General features: G+C 34.4%; 1 protein-coding gene and 1 long non-coding RNA gene across 2 annotated transcripts in view; both read right to left on the bottom strand.

The window, feature by feature from the left end:
* LOC127861201 (uncharacterized) overlaps positions 1–15,876 on the bottom strand; it is a 73,336-nt gene extending 57,460 nt beyond the window's left edge. Inside the window, exons 1-2 of the mRNA XM_052399611.1 lie at positions 15,850–15,876; positions 8,389–8,501 (exon numbers count right to left, since the gene is read on the bottom strand). The gene's annotated coding sequence lies outside the window, so the exon portion shown is untranslated. The remainder of the gene's footprint in view (positions 1–8,388; positions 8,502–15,849) is intronic.
* On the bottom strand, positions 192–6,025 carry LOC127861214 (uncharacterized). The gene is made up of 2 exons (XR_008040128.1): positions 5,588–6,025; positions 192–5,026 (listed from the first exon to the last, which is right to left on the bottom strand). It is a non-coding gene; the product is annotated as an uncharacterized LOC127861214 (long non-coding RNA).
* Positions 15,877–20,487: the final 4,611 nt, after the last annotated feature.

The raw sequence follows: 20,487 nt of genomic DNA, 5'->3' as shown, positions 1-20,487 counted from the left end.
TTTGTTTGAAGCCAATGTGGCTCAACGACACAGATTATCAACATAAACACTTAAAATGCTTCATGTGCTTAAACCAATCCAGGAAGACGACTCGATCTGTTATGATTTTTTCCACGATCAAATTCACGCAAAACAGGAATTTGTATTCAAATGCCCACTAAAATAGTGGAAAAGCAAACTCAAACAATCCATTTTTGGACAACTTTTAATATACTTCAATATGCAAATTGAAAAAGAAACTGACAACATCGATTTCTAATCAATGAAACTTAATAAATAAACGGTTACTATTCTCATTTCAAATCTCAAGTGCATAATCTGAATTAATTACAACTGTACATTTATTGAACACCTGGCAACCATATAGATACGTATGTATTAGAAGTGTTGGGAAATCCGGTTATCTTCCAAGCATGTCTTCCCCATTTCGGTATTGCCATCATGCCTTCAGTCAATTCAGGTGTAGAAGAAACTTATTTGTAGCAGCTTTAACACATTATATCATAAAGTGTAATACCAGATAACCCATTGCAGACTACACACAGCCATCTAGGATGGCACTTTGAGCACTAGAATGAAATCTGGTTTCACAGGACATGCCTCAGTTGAACTTTATAACAAACACTTTATCCACACTTCAAACCTGGTTGCTTAATTATAAAGCCCCATCTACGAAACCTTAATACATTTCTTAAGACATCTACCTGTTAGTTTAAATCAAATTAATGCACCAGTTGATGATGAAGTAATATTCAAATTTCATGATTATAACTTCTGTTATTTTCAAGTACAATACTTTTGAAAAACTAGAAATGAGTGCGCTTGACCCTGATTCTCTTTCATTCTGCTTTAATCTTAATTAAAACTCACATTCTGTAGAAAAAAAGAACCAAAATACGGAGGTCCGCAAGTTTGCACGCTGGTTAATATGTAGTTATTTGTTTTCCTTAACCCTTTACCACTGAGATACGTATTTGATGCATTTGTTGTTAAATGTAATTAAAAACATTTCTTACTAGATTCAAGTGTTAAAGACTTCATTGCCAACAAATAGGCACTGATGAGCAGCTAACAGCATAAAGCCTGAACTGACTGCCAGTTACTCACAGGCTGTTCTGGTTTTATGCTGTTTGCACATAGCCTATTTCTTTTTTCTTCTGTGTAGGAAAGGGTTAAAAAGGGCCTACAACTCTGGTTGTGTGTAATACATCTGAAACAAAATATGGAGGGGTGCAAATTCACAAGTTGGTTTAAATGTTTTGACAATTTCGTCCTCTAGCAGCAATAATTTGTAAGCTTTACATAACACAAGTTAACCAAATTTAATATAATTTTTCATCACTTGTGTCAAAAGCTGCTCATGAAAATATGAAGATGCACAAGTTCATAATTATGGTGATAAATATGCATACAGCCTTCTGACAGCACAACGCCAGTTAAAAAACAAATTTTCTGAGCAAGGTCCATCAACTCAGGTTATGTCACACGCATTAGAACTCACATATTGAGATGCCTAGTTTATATTGTAGTTAGTATATTTGCAAAGATTTATCTCTCTAGCACACGTTTTTGAGTTACGTATGACACAAAAAAGTGGTACAACTGGAAGAGCATTGGCTATTCTATTTCCCTCCCTCTCATAACAAGAGGGCACAATAATCAGATATTGGCAACATGGTGAGATTGAAAGCTTACATTTACTTTGAAAGTCAAGCTAAAAGCAAACAAATATTACAGCCTGAATAACAAATAAAAGTTTATGCTAATTGTTCAGTTCATACAAAATCCTTAATATCAACAGGCAAAACATGTAATTCTTATTTTGTTCCCTTTAACGTTTAAGAATCTATTATATGTGTTTTTCTCCATGTTTTTAATTTTGTACTTTCACTGACAGCATTTATACAAGAGTTAAGGCAAGTAGAGATGCAGTCATATAGGCAGCTTTGCAACTGGAGCAAAAATTGTGTCAACAAAATACTGCGTAATAGATGTCGCGCATTCAATTGTCCAGGTAAGCCTAACAAAAAGTGGAACAAGGCAGTTCCAACTTATATTCCATCATTAAATATTTACACGTACAATTACGATGGAAAATAACTGAAAACACTTATTTGCATATATATAGTATATTACGGGGACTTAAATACATTTTCAAGTTAAACAATACAAATGCCATTGTTCACAAACTTCAAAATATAAATAATTTAAACTAGAAATTGTATAACCATATTCAATTTGTAGTTTGAAACAACACAGAACATAAATCAAAATGCAAAATAGACTGGAACACAAAAGCACTCGTGGATGTGAATAAGGCATATTCAATACAGACACTGACAGCACAGATAAAAGAAACATTCACACGAAATACCAATCCATCTATTACAGTTTACTACGCATTACAAATATGTTACAAAAGAAACACACGATTTTTATAAACAAGATACAAAAAGATGTTGTTAGGATTTCAATTCCCACTTGGTTATATTTAAATCAAAGTGGCAAATAACTTGACAAATGACTCTAGACACTTGTATCATAGACATTATCCTTATACACAGTTTTCCAGGTAATTCATATAAAGTGTTTTTTTTTAAAATAAACTCACACTTACGGCTCGACAAAAAACAAACCTTATAACATCACAGGTATTGTAACCTTAATTACACCTGTTAGGTACAATTTATATTGGAACAATAATCAAACATGCCACATAAATATAAATATATATATTAAAGAGAAATAAAACAATTAAAATATTGGTCCCATTGAAAATGAAAATCTGAATAATCTTTCATGCTTACTCCTCCAGAACAAGTACCAAGGAGGGATTGAATAATCTTTCATGCTTACTCCTCCAGAACAAGTACCAAGGAGGGATTGAATAATCTTTCATGCTTACTCCTCCAGAACAAGTACCAAGGAGGGATTGAATAATCTTTCATGCTTACTCCTCCAGAACAAGTACCAAGGAGGGATTGTTTGCCGTCTACAACTTTTAACTACAAGTTCCTGTTAATACAATGGTGAATACAATGTAGATGGGACTTATCGTAACTTCAAAATTGCAAATCATGCTTTTTTTGTTTTGGGACGGGGAACTTCTTGTGATTGATAGATATATTTGGAAAATTATCTAACAACAGTAAGCAACATGTAACCCCCATATCTAAACTTTGGATATAATTTGGGCCTGTGATGGGTAAGCATGTGTATTATATAAAATTCTTCATTTTGGTGATTGGGAGTATTAACTAGTATAAATAGTCTGTGTTTATAAATAAAAAAGACCATCCAAGTTTGACAGGCAATCCAAGGTTATGTAAGAGGTATCATGTGAAGATGCCTGCGCACTCCTGCAGTCTGGTCAGTAGTTATGCACACAATCAATAGAACGTTATGAAGCCAAATAAATAAAAATCTTTCTTATGTAACATAATCACAAGGAAACAAATACAAAATATGAAATTGTAAGATTACAATGTGTGCTTAACCTCTATGCATTTATTCAAGTGCAATAAAGCTTCATTGAAAACTAAGCAAAATAATTTGATCCGCCACCCGAATGTACGAATGACTGACTGACACACATTCGAAAGTTGTTTTTCCAATCAAGATTACCTATAATTTTCATGTAAACAAAATTTTGATTTTTCAGAACACCCCCACCACTTACAATTTGATGCTTACGAATGAAAATTAGAAATGGCGCGGCCGCGACCGACCCTTTTAAAACGCAGAAGCTTTTCACCCAAGGGTCAAATCAAAATTCCAACTAGTGAACTGTTCGGATCCCAAATCGGAGGGCGAGGATAATAATTTTTGCAGTAAATTGCTTTTTAACACAAATATTTAACTACTTAAACGAAAAGTTTGTTCATTACAAAAAGATCACACTGTGGTTTCTGTGTGACCTCTACGTCGTGCTGATCCTGTGTCATTCTCTTCTTCAATCTTTACTGGCAGATTTTAAGGTTGGCAGGAAAGAGTTTTAGATCGAAGTGTGTCGAATGATGTTATGAAAGAGGTAGAATAATTTGTATCGGAATCAGCATTGGCATGTTTATTATTCATCGCACAGACATTTTCGTTGAACAAATGGTCACTCTCCGACAATGGCCCCATTACTTGTTAAGCCTTTGGTTCTGATTTTTGTGGTGATTCTCCACTCTTGAACTTGACGAGTTCAGACTCAAATGACGTCTGGTCATCGCCGTTAACACTGTTGTAATTGGAATTATCAGTTTCCATTTTTGAAACAGAAACTTGCTCAGTTCTCAATCTATCACTTACTTTATGAGAAACTGACTTCCCATGAGACGCTTTATCTGTGTTGGATTCACTTATATGAATCTTGCTGACTGCTGTTTTAGATTGGTTCTCGTCCTTTTCCATGTCAACACACCAGAACTGGGACATGGCGGTGCCATAACGACCATTCGAGCGTGAGGGCGAACTCGACAGAGAACCTTCAACCGATGACTACGATTTCGTGAGTGGGTTTTGCACACTTTGCTTTGCAAGAGGACTAGTGGCCCTCTGCTTCATTTCGTCTATTAAATAATTTTCTCTTCCCGATCGTCTGCACTCGAGGACAAAGTCCTTCTGGTGGCAGGACATTTGGAGGGACTGCTTAACGAACTAGACGGTGTTCTGAACTTGCTACCAAGGCCAGGTTAAGTCAGGTTAACGGTGGGGAACATTCCCATTTTCTGGTACAACTCCATGGTTCCCAGCTGAACTTGCTACCAAGGCCAGGTTAAGTCAGGTTTACGGTGGGGAAAATTCCCATGTTCTGGTACAACTCCATGGTTCCCAGCTGAACTTGCTACCAAGGCCAGGTTAAGTCAGGTTTACGGTGGGGAACATTCCCATTTTCTGGTACAACTCCATGGTTCCCAGGTCAGTATCGATGAATGATTCTGACAGTTTCCACATTAGCTCCTCGTAATCCATTGACAGGCGCTTGTTGGCTCGTTTTCTTGTCGTACTTCCTCATCAAACTCACCGGTCATGAAGGACTCTGAAAGGCGTGATAAATTTTATTGTCCAAAAAAGTGTATGCACAACAAATAAGATCATATCATAAGAAACAAATCATGATTTAGAAAACAATTTATGTTTTTAGAATAAGTTGTAAAACAATTTATGTTTGTAGACAATGGTCCTTAGTTTTTCAATTATACGGCTCTTTACAACTTTACGGAGTGAAAGTTCATCATAGATTATTTCCATACAATTTTTAAACTGTTTCCAATAAAAAGGAATGTCTGGAGTAAGAACTTCTTAAAAACTTCTCACATATTTTAGAATATGACCCTTAATTTAGAAAAACTTGACTTAATGCATGTGCGCAAAGTGTCATGTCAGATAAGCCTGTGAGGTGTACACAGACGTAACAGACAGATTTTCCACCTAACTTGATTTTTTGTACAATATACTTCCATAAAAGCGAAAGTGTTGTTCCTGATTAGCATGTGCAGACTGCACAGGCTAATCAGAGATGACACTTAACCCACAAAAGTTAAGCCAAGTTTTCCCAGTATGAGGCTCATATATAAACAATACAATAAATGTTGCCTACTTCTCATGGTCTGTCTTCATGCTGATGATGGCCTCCATGTTCTCCTGCTACATGCTGATGATCTGCTCCCTAGCAACGGGCAGCTCCTCAAGCTGAAGGTACAAACGTGAGTCCATGAACTGTGCAACTCAGGAATCATTGGAAAACAGGTAAAATAGGTTTAAATTGGTTAAATTGCTTACGGTAATCTTTCAAATATGAGAACTCTTGTGAATCATTTATACTCACTCATGTAGCAAAATGTTAAAAGTTATCTGTTTAATATGAATCTATCCAAAACTGTTTAAATGTCTGATAGGGATGCATAACAAATATGCTGTATGCTCTGTTAGTTTCATTTGTAATTCAATTATTTTGTAAAGTTCTTTTCTAAGAATTTTTATGCCCCCGGATCGAATGATCGGGGGTATATTGTTTTTGACCTGTCTGTGAGTCTGTATGTCTGTCTGTCTGTCATTATATGTGTCTGTCATTGTATGTGTCACAAAACTTAAGCCTTGGTCATAACTTTTGCAATATTGATGGTAGCAACTTGATATTTGTCATTCATGTGTATCTCATAGAGCCTCACATTTTGAGTTGTGAAAGGTCAAGGTCATCCTTCAAGATCAAAGGTAAAAACAATCAAAGCGGCGCATTAGGGGGCATTGTGTTTCTGACAAACATATCTCTTGTTGTTTTTAAACATGGAAATAAAACATAAATAATTATTTAATATTGCTTTATTTTTGAAAGCCCCTCCAAATATCCCACCCAAGATTTTGTTATATATCTTGAAATATAATCTTATAAGTTTGTTTTATGTCTTAACAAATGTCAATTGATTGTGGAAAATATACCTGAACTCAGATTCGTTTATTATGTCCCTTTTCTTTAAAACAATATGTGGCAATTATGGTCCTCTTCAACTTAGAATATGACTATATTACAATGTACTTTGACCATATTGAATATGAACAAATCCCCATGATGGCTTACGTTATACTGTCAAGCACTCGAAAAGTCGAGCGTGATGTTTTTTAACAACTCTTGTTAAGTATACAGTAACTATGAGTGGTCGTGAGAAACATGAAAACATAATCGTGTGCACGTAATGGTAAACAAGTTTACCTGTGAAATCAGCACATGCGCTCGTATTAAATATAAATCATTTTTAATTAAACTCTATGCTGAGGTAAAAGTAACATTGATGACTTTGTATAATGTTTGCTTTCATTAAATCTCATCATAGACGTCGTGATGACGTCATCGGTAAATTTGGAAATCTCGTAGAAAAACGTGTCCCTATTTAAATCGTCCTGCCATGACGTCACGGCTATGACGTCACCTAACTTACTGTCCTTCTTAAAGGTCACTTCCATCGTCTTTAAGGCAAGGTTATATGCGTCCAAACCACGTCCGTAATTGCCGGCAAAAATGTTTTCACTCAGCGAATCGAGGCAAGCTCGAAAATACGTACAATAATGTGTATGCCGATTTTCATCAGTGTCGCTAAGACGAATTATATGCTGTGACGTAAATACACCAACTTGGGGCTTTGCTGGAATGGTTTATTCTACCCTCGCCTCATCAACATCCGAGATTATTTTCTCCGAAACCACTCCGGATATGGCGTCGGCTTTCTCGTGACGTAATCGACGTTTACGTCAATACCGGTAAGTTTCGCGAACAGCTTGCCCGACGTCGCGTGAGAAAGTGTCTTCTCGAAACAAGGCGATGCTCGTTTGACATACTTAAATCGGGTGTTAACGACCAAGGGGAACGTCGGGCCTCGGACGTCGTAAAACGCGGGCTCCACGTCCAGGGCGACGTAAAGGGCGTACAACATCGGTATGAACACGACTCCGTCGGCTCCCGTTGTCGGCCAGTCTGCGTCTGATGTCGAAAAGTACCCTGAAGATACGGAGTCGAACATCTTCAGAAGCGAAAGTGGCGATATTTGTCACCTGAAGAGAAGAGGTTATATGTTAAAACGGAGGGGGATATTGGTGATCGGCGCTGCAACGATGATGAGAATGTGTGATTTACCAGAACGTCAGATTGCTTATCGCATCACGAGGCTATACTTTTATTTCACATTTAACTAAGACATCATAGACATATTTTTTATACAAGATGACCATTGAACGCTTACGCGAGAAACTGTAGCTCTTAGATGAACTTCCCGATAACCCTGTTTTAGAGCTGCTTTTGATGACAGTGGCATAATTTGAACATATCTTGCTATGTGAGTCTATATTAGACATTCAAAACCACCACACGGGTGCGTTTTTTTATAAGAACGGGGATGTCCGCAAAACTGCAGTTGTTTGCTCTTAATATTAATGACTTGGGAAATGAAGTTCTACTTGTTAAGGTAGCTAATCGACCGGCCACGTAAAAATATCTGAGAGTATTGAGATTATCATCAAATGCACAGACATGTTCGGTTTGCAATATGATTCGATCTGCCCACTCATTCCATCCCGCGAAACCCTTAAGGTGTCGCAATTCTGTATTTACAAAATATACTATAACGAACACAATGACCAATTGCTATAGACTATAAGGGATTTTTGGGTTACAAATTACCAACAAAACTGAAAAGCGGAAAAAAGTTCCCAAAGGAAGCTTGAAATTTTGGGAAAATTGCATCATTTGAAAGTACAATGTAATTCTCTGAGTGGATGGGGCCTTTCTTTTGGAGGAAGAGGCCTAAAAAAAGGCCATAGCTAAAGAAAGGAAAAAAGCCCTGGACATCTACCAAACTCTTTACAGTATATACAGATTTCTATACAATATAGTTTTGCTGATCAACTCACCTGATACATCGAGCGCTTCGTTAGGGAGCGAGGGCACAGTCACCCGGATATGACCCGCGCCTAGGTCCTCCCAGTCATAGTTGAGGTAACGACGTAGACCTGCGTTGCGCCGCCTGAATACATAGCGTGCAAAGAACTTATTAGCTGCAAACGATGCTCACATGTTCGAATGAATTGTAATGTAATGTATCTGTCTTCAGTGTTGTTTTTTCATTCAAATTCGAGTCCGGTAATCAACCCCATTCCCAATGTAAGTTATAGTTTTCCCAAATCACAGGTGGAAGTAACGTACCCTGGATAGTATTTTTATTTATTTATTTTTTTAGGAGCCCAATATATTCAAATAAATATATAAAATCATTTTTAATGAGAAAAAAATTGACAAAGAGCCATGAAAAAAAAAATCCCCACCCCCTGATATTGGAATCATAACAAGGTCATTAACTAGAATTTATCATAGACCTGTCTTCGCTGGCCGCAAAAATGTCAAAAGTAGCTTTAATCAAAAGCATCCATTAATCCTCCTATGGGCAATTGGACAACCTTTCAAAAAAAGTTAACTTCAAAAATATCTGTCAAGCCGTTAACTCACAGTCGGTAAAAAACCGAGCAATATTTCGAGTCCGTATGTCAACCCGAATAAATCTTCTACAGACTTTCAAACAATATTTTTGAGTTTTTGCCCCTTAATCGATAGCTCGCGTCCTATTCCTTTGAAACAACGAAGCGTGTCAAATAATGCATGCATATGCAACCACTTACCCCTTAAAACTAATTTCAAAATGTAATATTTTCTTTGCAACAACTGTTTTAACTCTAAATTTGATTTACTTGAAAACGAAAGTAGCCATCGCTCTTGAACCCGGCTTAGCAGTGAATTACACTGACAGAGCCAGGCACATAAATATCCATTCAACAACAACAACGATGTTTTAATAAATGTGAATAAATGGAAATTACTTATCATTCTGATTGTATTGGAATAAGTTTTTAGGGGTAAGTGGTTGCATATGCATGCATTATTTGAAACGCTTCGTTGTCTCAAAGGAATAGGACGGGAGCTATCGATTTAGGGGCAAAAACTAAAAAATATTGTTTGAAAGTCTGTAGAAGATTTATTCGTGTTGACAAACGGACTCGAAATATTGCTCGGTTTTCGACCGACTGTGAGGTAACGGCTGGACAGATATTTTTGAAGTTAACTTTTTTTGAAAGGTTGTCCAATTGCCCATCGGAGGATCAAGGGATGCTTTGGATTAAAGCTATTTTTGACATTTTTGCGGCCCGCGAAGACAGGTCTATAATAAAGTCTAGTTAATGACCTTGTTATGATTCCATAATCAGAGGGTGGGGATTTTTTTTCATGTCTCTTTGTCAATTTTTTTCTCATTAAACATGCTTTTATATATTTATTTGAATATATTGGGCTCCTAAAAAATATATATCTGAAAAATACTATCCTGGGTACGTTACTTCCACCTGTGTCCCAAATGGGATCAAAAAAATTAATAGAAGATATCCAAAAACCTTAGTAAAATTTTCGAAGCACTTTTTAGCAAAAAAAACAACAATAATTATTTCCCGATTTTAGTCAAAACGATGCAAATTTATCCCATTCCAAAAGGACCCGGCACAATTCACGAAATGTTAAATAAAACACTGGTCTGTAAATAACTTTTTTTAGTAATGACGTTTGCCAGAGATGTTTACCACAGGTGATAAGCGTGTGGTTATGATATTAACAAGGTATGCAACTCAAAATCATCCCAAAACGGGGTGCATCGCTTTGAACAGTCATATCTTCATCAATTGTGCAGCGATTTTCACGATCTCGGTCTTATTCAACGTAGAAATAAATTTACTTTCTGGAAATTTATATGTCTTGCAATATTTTTACAATGCTGGGTCGCGATCTAAGAAATTTAAGAAATACGAAGAAGAATCTCATCTACTGAATAGTTTCAGCAATGACTTTAAAAAAATGATGTATTCATGAACAACAACGAATTTAATGACTTAATGAGCCAGCTACATTTACGGTCAAGACAGCCATTAGTTCAGTGTCTTTTCAGTCATGATGGCATAAAATGCTGCACAGAAAATGCAGTCATTAAGCAAATAACAAATGATTGCGACTTTAAAAAACAACAGGAAGCATGGACACGTTAGTGTGCTTATGTCTAAAGACTATGAAGACCTCAGGAACTTCAAATGGATTGATGTTGTACATGAACTGAAGCCAAGTTGTCCATTGCTCCTTAAAGTGATATTAGCTGTTCTTGTACCTGACAGTATCTCTGATAAACAGAAAGTAGGAAGAACTGCCGGTCACATTCCAATAATTGGAGTGATTAATTCCATGTTAGCCCAGGGACGCAATACGATGCAACGAATCGTTAGTACAGTCGTATGTGGCAACATCTGTGATCAAAAGGTAATTTGTTACTCTTTTGTCTTAATGTAAAATATTTTGTGTATTTACTCAAAGCACCATTATTCTGATCCAGAGCTCTGAAGATAGATAAAGGGCTTTTCCAAACGTTAACTTTTTCATTTTTGATAAAAATTCTATGTTGTTGAGATGATTCTAATAAGCATCAGCAAAATAGGATTTAATAAACAATTATCATGTTACTGTCTTGTAAAGGCCCTTATATGTCTGTTATATAGGGCCCTATCTGATCTGTATTAAAAAAAGATAAGAAATATTTTTTACTTTCCATTGATGCGAGTGGACCTGCATGGATTATTTTCCTGACATCTGGTGCATCGGTACCCACACTGTATGCTTCTGTTGCGAACAGAAGTCTTATTCTACTGTCTGGCTTTCTGAATTCTTCCAGAATGGCGTTTCGCATTTGTAAATTAGTGATAATTACTCCACAGAAGTCTTTTATATAAACATATGTCTATATGATTGTAATTATAGACAAAACGTTACTCTTTACCAAATGATTCACAACAGCTCTCTTTATAGAGGCGTAGCTAGTGTTTCTCTGCCGTGTAAGATCAATAATTAGAACATCGCCAGCATATATTCTGGGAAAAAGTTTTGTTTTAAAACGTTATTTTTTAATCAGTTATATCAAATCCATTATATGTTTATAGATAAATGCAACAGCTCTGTAATTTATGTTTGGTATTTGACATTTGTCGTGATTCTGTAAATTGCGAATGAAAACGTGTATAAATAACGTTTAACCCGATCATAAGTGTAAACAAAACGAATTATTTTGAACCTGCTATTTGTAAACGTTATAGCGAGCATAGTATATAGGCAGCATAGATTCTGGAAATAGGTTTGCGAAATTCGCTCTATTGCGTGCATATTGATTTTGCATATTAAATAAACTTTTTAAACAGAAATTACAGAACCACATCAGTGCATATACTATGTTTGATAATTCATTCGTTTGTTGCCAATTGTTTGCTGTTTCCAACGCAAATTAGGTCATAACGCGGAGCTTTAGTAACATGGGCAAACTCACGTATTTAAGTGCTCATAAGACACGGGTCCGGCTTTGTGCTCATACCTACTTTCGATAAGCATCATGAAATTATAGCCGTACTTAACGAAAAAGCATATGCCTCAGTTTATTGAATAAGAGAAAAAACAATAATCAAAATGAAAAAAATATATGTTCATGCCCATGGGCATGTGAAATCACGCCCGTACAAATAACATCATTATCTTATGAAAAGAAAACAACAAAATAAAAAGTTTGAATATATCTGCTGAAACGCAATGTTATAACCCATAAACGTTTTACTGAAACAGAACTTTTTAAAGATAGGGGGCCTAAGTGCATGGTACAGAAATACACGCCGAATATCTTTTTAAATATTATTATTATTATATTTAGATATTTCTTGTTTAAAATAATTTATTATTGTTTTTGTTTTTTGTTTTGTTTTTTTTTGGGGGGGGGGGGGGAGGGGTGGCTAAGCTAAAATTTGTAAAAAGTAGTTTTGGCAAATTGATATCATCATAAGTGATGATATTCATTGTGACAAAATGGAAAAATATAATAAGAAATTCCTGTAATTTAAAGACTGGAATATAGTTTATCTCTTAATAAAATAAGTTATGTAAACTTATTTTACTTCAATCTGACCCTCTATATGAATGTGCTTGTATTATTGAATCCTTCACTGACTACTATCTTAAACCTTTTATTGAAAATGTACTTAACAAAACTAGAAATCGTATCAAAATTGAGTTTTGTAACAAAGGTCTTGATTTAATTGACCTTCCTAAAATATTCAATGATAAAAATGTACGTCGGTTGATTCCCCCTTATTTCCGCTATACTGAATCACCACTTATTTGCTACAAATATAGTAAACCTGTAAGAAGTATCGTTTTTAGTTATAATTCTATTTCCATAGATATAAATGTAATAAGAAATTGTCCTACATTATTTGACTGTACTAGTTCTAAATATATATATGGTCCAGTTGGACATGTTATTACTGGGGACCTTAATTTCATTCAAAATAAAAACCTTAGAAATATGCTACGCAGAGGCCCTAAGTACAGACTGCCTATTCCTGTTGATTTTGATGACTGCATTAAGAATATCGTAACATCCTTACATGATTATTGCACTAAATGGTGCAGGAAGGAAAATGCTGAAATTACTGCACTCAATGATTGGAAAACAAAAATATTTAGTATGGCCATGAATAAAATATGTTTTTATGATACACATCCTTTGGCCCTACCACATTCACCTAAATTTAATAAACAAAATCTCTGTAAATTGCTTGAAGACTTAAAATCTATATTCGTCTTAGTTCCTGCTGATAAGGCTGCTAATAATGTTATCATAATATGACGAGTGTTTTATGTTCAAACTATTTCACAAGAACTTTCACAAACTACATCATATTGTGAGTACAATAAGCAACCTAATGAAATTATTACCGACCATATTGCCCAATGCATAAAGTTAAATGTAATAGTCAATATTACTGACAAGAAATTGCCATCACTTCACTGGATACCAAAATTACATAAGACGCCATATAAAAGTCGTTTTATCGCTAATTCAGTGTCTTGTACCACCAAACAATTATCAGTGTATCTTACATCTGCATTGAGTGCTATTAGATATCATATAGCTAAATTTTGTAATAAAGTTTATGAAAATAGTAATATTAACCTATTTTGGTCAATAAAAAACACCTTAGAAGTTATTGATAAAATTGAAAATAAAAAATATAGGGTGTCACAGGTAAGTACTTATGATTTTTCGACTCTATATACAACGCTTCCTCACGCTTTAATAAAATCCAAACTTGTTTCTTTGATTGAAAAAACTTTTGCTAGAGAGAAATGTTTGTATCTAGCTTTAAACACTAAAACAGCTTTTTTTACTAATCAGATATTAGATAATTACATCATTTGGACTGGTCTTGACTTTTTATGCAGCACTTACTTTTCTTTTGGATAACTTGTTTGTTGAATTTAATGGTAAAATATTTAAACAAATTATTGGCGTTCCTATGGGTACTAATTGTGCGCCACTTATAGCTGACCTTTTTTATATTGTTATGAAAGCGAATTTATGTTAGAATTATCTAAAACTAAGCAAGTAGATTTGATTAATTGTTTTAACCTTACTAGTAGGTACATTGATGACATACTTAATTTAGATAATCCATTATTTGAACAATATATTCACAAAATCTACCCAAAAGAACTAGTCTTAAATAGATCGTGTAAATCCAATACAGACGCTGCGTATTTAGACTTACATTTAACTATTAATAATAATTTGATCAAAACTAGTTTATACGACAAACGGGACGATTTTAACTTTGAAATTGTAAATTTTCCGTTTCTAGATGGCAACATCCCAAAAGGACCTTCCTATGGTATTTACATTTCGCAGTTGGTACGTTATGCCAGAGCATGTTCGTGTATTAAAGATTTTAATGATCGTAATCTAATATTAACTAAAAAATTGCTAAAACAAGGCTTTTTGTATCATAACCTAAGAAATAAATTTGCTAGATTTTACTCTAAGTATGGTGATTTAATTTCAAAATATAATGTTTCTTTAAAATGGCATTTAAATAATGGAATCTCCCATCCATCATTTTACGGAGATGTTTTGAAGCGTGTCCGCAAATTAAAATATGTTAAACCAAATGTTCATATTAAACTTTTCAATTTAATTAACTTGTTTTTATCAAAAGGATACGATGCTTATGTACTTAAAAACACGTGTTTGATGGTTTTCGATTCACTATATCTTTCTTCCCTTAAAATTTGGAATCATTAGTGATATTATAGGCATTTTTCACTGTTGAATAAAATTGTGTCATTGTGTCGTATGAACAAATCTGCATGAATACTACATTATAGGCATTTTTCACTGTTGAATAAAATTGTGTCATTGTGTCGTATGAACAAATCTGCATGTAAACTACATTTGGACTCAATTCGTACATCAAATCATTTCTGTCTTCAGTTGTCAAAACACCTATATACTGTTTAATTCCAATAATGTCGCTTTAATGGAATTACCATTTTTATTCATTTGCTTCTTAATATTATATCACCTAAACTTGTTTTATTAGTAGCACAGCCCCATTAATATTTTTATTTAGTACTACCCTTGGAATTTGTTCACGTCATTATGTCATTATGGATTTTTGTGACGTCATACGACCGACTTTCCCAGTTGTAATCTACATGCATAGGTCATTGGGTTTATAACGTTCCATTTTATTTATATTTTCTCTCTGATAGGCGTTTCTTGTTTGATTTAATTATTTTTAATTTGTTTAGCAGTCACATAAACAACCAAGCTATGTAATATGGAATTTTTACACCCATTATTGCTGCTTCTTCCTGTATTTGCGCGATGATTATCTGAGATATTAACTATATGATTCTATATTCTCAAATCTTTTCTATAAAGAAGGAATGTAGTTGACAATTGTTAATAGTTTTATTTGATCGTTCGTCAAAAAGTTGTAATTCTGTTACTCTTGTATCTTCAATGCAATTGAGTAATTAAATAGTAATTAAATTGAATGCGTTTTAATTCCCTTTTATTATTGTTTAATTTGAGTTACAATGCTATGACGTTAAATTTTATTTACACTTAAATGTATTATGAATATTGCTGGGCCAAGTGTGAGGTTGAGCGCTCTATAACCAGGTTTAAACCCACAATGCTTTGCATTGACCGTTCCAAGGCGGTGACCCCAGCTTTATTCATATTTTGTGTTTATGTTGGTTTGTATTGTGCTGTATTGTGCTATTTTGTACTGTTTGGGCAATCGGTCACTTGCCTTAAATAAAGGACCAACTAATTGTTTTTAATGAAAATTCAATACTGCTCCAGCAGCTGGAGTTTCACTTCTTTATATATGAAATAAAGATGTTAACAGTCCATGGATAACCCATTACAATGTTAACTTTCAAAAGTAATAAAGTATACTCACTTGGGTTGTACAGGGACTATGGAATTGGGCAACAAACTGTTTTAAGTGGGATTGGTGGAGTTCGTCATCAATTGATGGTCTTGTGACTTCTTTATAGCCAAAGCCGCACCTATTCAGTTTCGTGTAGATTATGGTTTTGGGAAAATTATCAAGTTTTTCATTGAGCTCCTTCAAAAGGTCCCCAAAGACGAAATCATAAGTCTTTTCAACGTTTGTGCCACTGGTTATAGATGGTTTCCTTTTTACCTCGAATTTAATATTCGGCCTGTCAATGCTTTTTGTTATAAGATTTGGTTCTCTCAGTTGTAACTCTCTTGCTCTCTGTCTTTGTAGCGCTTTTGTAGCTGTAGCTGTCATTGCTAAAACAAAGGCATCAGGGAACAAGGCTTTCAGCTTCCTCAATTCCAGGAATGTTGGTCTAAAACTCGGCCCCCATTTGACTACACAATGCGCCTCATCAATAACAATATGAGATACATATAGTGACAGTCTTTACCAAACACAATTTTCGTGAACATAACCCGTCTTAAATATATTGCCGAATCTCAGATTACTGTCGAATTTATTTGCTTTGATCTTTTCAATATCTTATTAGTATTATTATCCTGACAAATTACAAACGCTTGTTAATGTGTTTAATTTGTTTTAAGCATTATAGTTTGCATCTCTATTCTTCCAGTATTCTCGCGGTATTTCAATAACGACATCCTACTGTTTATTTGTCAGAATTCGTGACGCATTTTCCATTCGCTCTCAGAAAGAAGTTTTACGTGTGATCATGAGCAATATTCTGGTAAGTTGTCGTTGTTATCCATCAGAAACACATTTATTCACAAAATTTAAAGATATTCCGATCTAACATTTTAGTCTTTTAGCTTTAATTTTAAACGTATTTACACCTCGTCTGCTCGCACTTTAACGATATCCCGAAAGGTTACATATCACTATAATAAGTTTAGGCCTAAAACCACAAAATCCGATACCGTTGGATTTTCGTACCATAATCTTACGGCAAAAATCTTTCAGATTCGAAATCAACAAAAAACATTTATACATTGTCTGCATTATTGATTAAATTTTAAGATATTTGTTGGTTTTCCGTTTTAGAAGCTGTTCTGCCAAGGCAAGAGCTGGGCATCACACAAGCCATTTTATCCAGCAAAACTGACAGTTTTGGTTAACAGAAATCAACAAAGGAGGGATTCCTGAACTATCAAAATTTCCAAGCTATACACGCAGTTAATATGATTATAGGTGCTACCTAATTTACGGGCAAAAGCTTTTTAAGTTTTTTTGATAACCATGTATTTTTAATGAATATATAGACATGATTGTGTTCAAAAAAATATAATTGTTGCAATAATTAAGTAATGCATCTTAAAAAATGAATCTTAAAACGAGTTACATGTTCCTAGCTTAAAGATCTAGCATCTTATTTTTTTTTTGTTTTCTAGCAACAGGAATTTAAAGCTGGTTCGGTGGCTGTGGTATAATGGATGGGGTGTCTGCTAACTGGCTTAGTCACTGGAAGGTCTCTGTATTGATCCCTTAAGTGGGAGCTTTCTTTAGATAACCCTAAAGACATACTATGGCATACCATTTGGGTTGACAGTCAAGAAGACCTACTAGGTAAAAAGAGAAATGTACGTCGAAGTACAACAATTGTACGTCGAAATACAAATATAAAATACACTTCAAAGTATATGTTTGTACGTCAAAGTACAATTTGTACTACGACATACATGTTTGTACTTCGACATACACATTTTCGGAACAGCCAATCAAAACACTTGTCTATTGAGCTGCTTTTCCTTCTGATTTATTCATAATAAATGTTTAAAATCTTTTTTTAAATAAGGACAAAATGAATAAAAATATCAGAATGGAAAAAAACACATAGAAGTTTCAAGTATTTAAGCCATTGAAAAAGATTATATACAAATTTGAAGAAGATTCAATTGTTACATTTTTAAAATTTAAATTATTCAGCATATTGTGAGTATTTATTAATGCGGGGCGAAGTTTCACGACCGTCCAGCGCATTACTGTGTAGGGAAATTTACCAACGGTAACCAAACAGTTACCAAACATTAACGGGATAAATAATGTATAATAACCTCCCCGTTGGTCGTATTTTGTAATAACCATAACTTGCAGAAGTCAGAGGTTACTTCCGCCACGCCAGGTCAATAAATACGCACAATATCTATGAGTAAGCGCTCGATAGTCGCATAATTTGGTATAAATTATAATAATAATAATGTTCAATGTCATATATCTCTAAAAGCCACAGATCTAAGGTATCTTCTGATTGGCTAACACTCAAGGGTCGGTGAAAATTGTACGTCAAAGTACATTTCTCGTTCTACCTAGTAGGTCGTGTATACTGTCGACGTCGTCATGGTATGCCATATAGACACTAAGTAGGAAACGATGACCAATTAAGCGTTAATTGACCTATCAAAAGTGATGGCAGTATTCCAGTATGATTAAAAGCCCTTGTCTAATTGAGCTGCTAGTGTTCAACGCATTTTCATCTGATTGGTACCCGATACGCTATTTTGTTCCTTAAAGTTCTTTCAACATAATTATTCGCCGCAAAATAACAACAATAATACGGGCAAAAGCCCGCGAAGCGGGCGTTGACCGTTCATACATATGGGAATTTAGACATAAAATTACATAAGAATACCACATATGGATACGTCTCAAAAAAAATTGCCACGCGACATATCTTTTCGCGATGCTATTTATGAACTTGTACAAATCAAAAACAATTTGACATATGCTAAATCACATGTAAATACATACCTCAGGAAAAGTTATATCAATGACATCATAATTGTGTAGCGAATCGCACTAAATATTCTCGCATTATTTGTTTTTCCTCGCAACCGTTCCAGAAATAGGTCATTACTCAATTACCTCCCCTGAATGCTCTTCTTTAGTGGGTATAAGCCGAAGACTGGTTCACTACATATAGTAACAGTCTTCACCGAAAACAATTTAGGGGAACATAACCCGTCTTTAATATATTGCCGAATCTCAGATATCTGTCGAATTCATTTGCTTTGATCTTTTCGATATCTTATTGTTATTATTATCCTGACAAATCACATACGCTTGTTAAAAAATTATTTGTTTTAAACACTATAGTTGGCATCTCTATTCTTCCAGTATTCTCGCGGTATTTCAATAACGACACCCTACTGTTTATGTATCAGAATTTGTGACGCATTTTCCATTCGCTCTCAGAAAGAAGTTTTACGTGTGATCATGAGCAATAATTATTCTGGTAAGTTGTCGTTATACACACAGTTATTATCTGTGGTGATCTTTATTGGTTCTGTTTGTTTACTTGGATGGAACATGTGTGAACTTTTAAAGAACTTGAAAGGTCTATATATGTCTATCTATAAACAAAAATCAGCTATGGTATAATAAGATCAGATGTGCAAACAATGTCAAAGGGTTGTTAAATTCACAATTTGAAGGCAATTATGCTGAAAAAATATGAAAAGTTTCCATGCAAATTTTGTCTGTATATCGACAAGTGTCTGCCAATTATTGTCAAACTAGTAATACAAAACTTACCACTAGTATGTAAAAGCACTAAGTACCTGTGATCATTTTTAGTAAGATAGTGTAATTCTAAACAGTAGCAAATAGCTTGTTTAGTAAATGCATAATGCAATTAATATGATTTCCGTTCTATTGTGTAATTAATACATTGGTTGTTACTTGCTAATCCATGATAAATGTTTTATGGCTAATGCAAAACCAGCAATGTAAATTTTGTAAAAGGTAATACAATAACACCACTTCGTAATTTCATATACGTAAATATTCTTGAAATGTAGGTTGATGAGTTTTACTTATTTTGTAACTATTATTTTATGTGCAAATAAATGATGTGAAGTGTTTTGTATATCCACACAATACCACATATATTTTTATATATGTACTGTATTATGTGTTATTTGAATGTTTAAATAAAAAAATATGGATGATATAACATGATGCATTCTAATATTTGCACTCAAATTGTAACTATAGAGCTAAGTGTATGCAGTATAGACTGTGATTTTAGAATTGCTACAAAATGGCTAGTTTTTTAGTGGCGACACAATTTAAACTATTCAACAATAGTTTGCGAAAGAAAATTAGAAACCTGCAAGATACCTGTATTTATTAAATATTTTAATTGCGAAACAAGTATGTTGTTATGCTGTTACACATAATTATACATTGATAATAAATAAGAAGACAATTAGTGGTGTTAACGTTTCCCCAACAGTAGAAATCATTCTTCTGATGAAGTCAGTGGTATACAGATGAAAGCTCCAGGTATGGCTTTCAATACGCAGTGTGTGTTATTTGGCAGTCTAAAACTTATTGGATTAAAAAAATCCTGTCAAATTTGTCAATCAAAATTGATTTGACACATCACATGTACTGTATGCTTAATGCAACTGCTTTAGCAAGCTGTCAAGTTGAATTGAGACATTTGATGAAACAAACTGGTTCCTGGGTAGGACCAGTACTTAGTGTCTATATGACGTACCATGACGTCGAAAGTCTACAAGACCTACTAGGTAGAACGAGAAATGTACTTCGACGTACAGTTTTCACCGACCC

Source organism: Dreissena polymorpha, chromosome 15, assembly GCF_020536995.1.
Source record: "Dreissena polymorpha isolate Duluth1 chromosome 15, UMN_Dpol_1.0, whole genome shotgun sequence".
Taxonomy (NCBI): Eukaryota; Metazoa; Mollusca; class Bivalvia; order Myida; family Dreissenidae; genus Dreissena; species Dreissena polymorpha.
This window is presented reverse-complemented; position numbering and strand designations above follow the sequence as displayed.